General features: G+C 41.6%; 1 non-coding gene across 1 annotated transcript; it reads right to left on the bottom strand.

The window, feature by feature from the left end:
* Nucleotides 1-252: 252 nt before the first annotated feature.
* Nucleotides 253-360, bottom strand: LOC112793482 (small nucleolar RNA R71). The gene has a single exon (XR_003198170.1). It is a non-coding gene; the product is annotated as a small nucleolar RNA R71 (small nucleolar RNA).
* Between the last annotated feature and the right edge of the window lie 3,718 nt (nt 361-4,078).

The following is a 4,078-nucleotide window of genomic DNA, read 5'->3' as shown; positions in this document are numbered from 1 at the left end:
CAACAGAATTGCAAGTTCCATGGACTTCCATTAGAAGATCCTCATCAGTTCTTAGCTGAATTCTTGCAAATCTGTGACACAGTCAAGACTAATGGGGTTGACCCTGAGGTCTACAGACTGATGCTATTCCCTTTTGCTGTAAGAGACAGAGCTAGAACATGGTTGGACTCTCAACCTAAAGAAAGCCTGGACTCTTGGGAAAAGCTAGTCAATGCCTTCTTGGCAAAGTTCTTTCCACCTCAAAAATTGAGTAAGCTTAGAGTGGAAGTCCAAACCTTCAGACAGAAGGAAGGAGAATCCCTCTATGAAGCTTGGGAAAGATACAAACAATTGATCAGAAAGTGTCCCACTGATATGCTTTCTGAATGGAGCATCATAGGTATTTTCTATGATGGTCTCTCTGAACTGTCCAAGATGTCCTTGGATAGCTCTTCTGGAGGATCTCTTCATCTGAAGAAGACGCCTACTGAAGCTCAAGAACTGATTGAAATGGTTGCAAATAACCAATTCATGTACACTTCTGAAAGAAATCCTGTGAACAATGGGACTAGTCAGAAGAAAGGAGTTCTTGAGATTGACACTCTGAATGCCATATTGGCTCAGAATAAAATATTGACTCAACAAGTCAATATGATTTCTCAAAGTCTGTCTGGGATGCAAAATGCACCAAGCAGTACTAAGGAAGCTTCATCTGAGGAAGAAGCTTATGATCCTGAGAACCCTTCAATAGAAGAGGTGAATTACATGGGAGAACCCTATGGAAACGCCTACAATCCTTCATGGAGGAATCATCCAAATCTTTCATGGAAGGATCAACAGAGACCCCAACAAGGTTTCAACAATAATAATGGTGGAAGGAACAGGTTTAGCAATAGCAAGCCTTTTCCATCATCTTCTCAGCAACAGACAGAGAGTTCTAAGCAGAATACCTCTGACTTAGCAACTATGGTCTCTGATCTGATCAAAACCACTCAAAGTTTCATGACTGAAACTAGGTCCTCCATCAGAAATCTGGAAGGACAAGTGGGTCAGCTGAGCAAGAAAATTACTGAACTCCCTCCAAGTACTCTTCCAAGCAATACAGAAGAAAATCCAAAAGGAGAGTGCAAAGCCATTAACATGGCCAAATTCTGGGAGGAAGAAGAGGCAGTGAACGCCACTGAGGAAGGCCTCACTGGGCGTCCACTGACCTCCAATGAGTTCCCCAATGAGGAACCTTGGGAATCTGAGGCTCAAGATGAGACCATAGAGATTCCATTGGACTTACTTCTGCCATTCATGAGCTCTGATGAGTATTCTTCTTCTGAAGAGGATGAGTATGTCACTGAAGAGCAAGTTGCTAAATACCTTGGAGCAATCATGAAGCTAAATGACAAGTTATTTGGAAATGAGACTTGGGAGGATGAACCCCCTTTGCTCACCAAAGAACTGGATAACTTGTCTAGGCAGCAATTGCCTCAAAAGAGGCAGGACCCTGGGAAGTTTTCTATACCTTGTACCATAGGCACCATGACCTTCAAGAAGGCCTTGTGTGACTTAGGATCGAGCGTAAACCTCATGCCCCTCTCTGTAATGGAGAAATTAGGGATCTTTGAGGTGCAAGCTGCAAAAATCTCACTAGAGATGGCAGACAACTCAAGAAGACAAGCCTATGGACTTGTAGAGGATGTTTTGGTAAAAGTTGAAGACCATTACATCCCTACTGATTTCATAGTCCTAGAGACTGGGAAGTGCATGGATGAATCCATCATCCTTGGCAGACCCTTCCTAGCCACAGCAAAGGCTGTGATTGATGTTGATAGAGGAGAGTTGATCATTCAAGTGAATGAAGAATCCTTGGTGTTTAAGACCCAAGGATATCCCTCTGTCATCATGGAAAGGAAGCTTGAAGAGCTTCTCTCAACTCAGAGTCAAACAGAGCCCCCACAGTCAAACTCTAAGTTTGGTGATGGGAGGCCACAACCAAACTCTAAGTTTGGTGTTGAACCCCCACATTCAAACTCTAAGTTTGGTGTTGGGAGGTCCCAACATTGCTCTGATCTTTTGTGAGGCTCCATGAGAGTCCTCTGTCAAGCTAATGACATTAAAGAAGCGCTTGTTGGGAGGCAACCCAATGTTTTATAGTTAACTATTTTCTTTGTTATTTTATCTTTTTTGTAGGTTGATGATCATAAGAAGTCACAAAATCCATGAAAAAAGCAAAAACAGAATGAAAAATAGGAAGAAAAACAGCACACCCTGGAGGAAGAACTCACTGGCGTTTAAACGCCAGTGAGGCTAGCAGTTGGGCGTTTAACGCCCAGTCTGGCACCATTCTGGGCGTTTAACGCCAGAAAAGGGCACCAGACTAGCGTTAAACGCCAGGAAGGGGCAAGAACCTGGCGTTAAACGCCAGAAAGGGGCACCAGCCCGGTGTTTAACGCCAGAATTAGCTCAAAACGTGTTTTTGAGTGCCATTTGGTGCAGGGATGACTTTTCCTTGACACCTAAGGATCTGTGGACCCCACAGGATCCCCACCAACCCCACCACCCTCTCTCTTCTTCACCCATTCACCAATCACCTCAACACCCATATATAAACCCTTCTTCACCCCTTCATCTTCACATAACCTAAACACCACTTCTCCCCTTCTCTTTGGCCGAACACAAAGCCATTCCCTTCTTCCTCATTCCTTCTACTTCTACTCTCTTCTTTCTACTTTTGCTCGAGGACGAGCAAACCTTTTAAGTTTGGTGTGGTAAAAGCATTGCTTTTTGCTTTTCCATAACCATTTATGGCATCCAAAGCCGGTTCAACTGAGAAGGCATGACCTCAAGCCCATCACTAAGAAAAAAAAGATGGAGCAAACAAGAGACCCCCTCATCATGAGATCCCTGAGATACCTCAAGGGATGCACTTTCCTCCACAAGACTATTGGGAGCAACTAAACACCTCCCTAGGAGAATTGAGTTCCAACATGGGACAACTAAGGGTGGAGCATCAAGAACACTCCATCATCCTTTCAGTGAGATTAAGAGAAGATCAAAGAATCATGAGGGAGGAGCAACAAAGACAAGGAAGAGACATTGAGGAGCTCAAGCACTCCATAGGACCTTCAAGAGGAAGAAAGAGCCGCCATCACTAAGGTGGACCCGTTCTTTGATTTCCTTGTTCTTTATTCTTCTGTTTTTCGAATTTTATGCTTATGTTTGTCCATGTTTGTGTCTTATGATCATTAGTGTCTTAGTATCAATGCCTTAAAGTTATGAATGTCCTATGAATCCATCACCTTTCTTAAAAGAAAACTGTTTTTATCACAAAAGAACAAGAAGTACAGGATTTCAAATTCATCTTTAAAACTAGCTTAATTAGTTTGATGTGGTGACAACACTTTTTGTTTTCTGAATGTATGCTTGAACAGTGCATATATCTTTTGAATTTGTTGTTCATGAATGTTAAAATTGTTGGCTCTTGAAAGAATGATGAAAAAGGAAACATGTTACTGAGGATCTGAAAAATCATAAAAATGATTCTTGAAGCAAGAAAAAGCAGTGAATACAAAAAAAAAAAAGAGAGAGAGAGAAAAACGAAAAAAAAGGAGAGAAAGAAAAAGAAAAAGAAAAAGAAAAAAAATAAAGTTGTGATCCAAGGCAAAAAGAGTGTGCTTAAGAACCCTGGACACCTCTAATTGGGGACTTTAGCAAAGCTGAGTCACAATCTGAAAAGGTTCACCCAATTATGTGTCTGTGGCATGTATGTATCCGGTGGTAATACTGGAAAACAGAGTGCTTTGGGCCACGGCCAAGACTCAATAAGTAGCTGTGTTCAAGAATCATCATACTTAACTAAGAGAATCAATAACACTATCTGGATTCTGAGTTCCTAAAGAAGCCAATCATTCTGAATTTCAAAGGATAAAGTGAGATGCCAAAACTGTTCGGAGGCAAAAAGCTACTAGTCCCGCTCATCTAATTTGGAGCTAAGTTTCATTGATAATTTGGAGTCTATAGTATATTCTCTTCTTTTTATCTTATTTGATTTTCAGTTGCTTGAGGACAAGCAACAATTTAAGTTTGGTGTTGTGATGAGCGGATAATT

Source organism: Arachis hypogaea, chromosome 3, assembly GCF_003086295.3.
Source record: "Arachis hypogaea cultivar Tifrunner chromosome 3, arahy.Tifrunner.gnm2.J5K5, whole genome shotgun sequence".
Classification (NCBI taxonomy): domain Eukaryota; kingdom Viridiplantae; phylum Streptophyta; class Magnoliopsida; order Fabales; family Fabaceae; genus Arachis; species Arachis hypogaea.
Note: the sequence above shows the minus strand (reverse complement) of the source record. Positions and strands in the feature narration are given on the sequence as shown.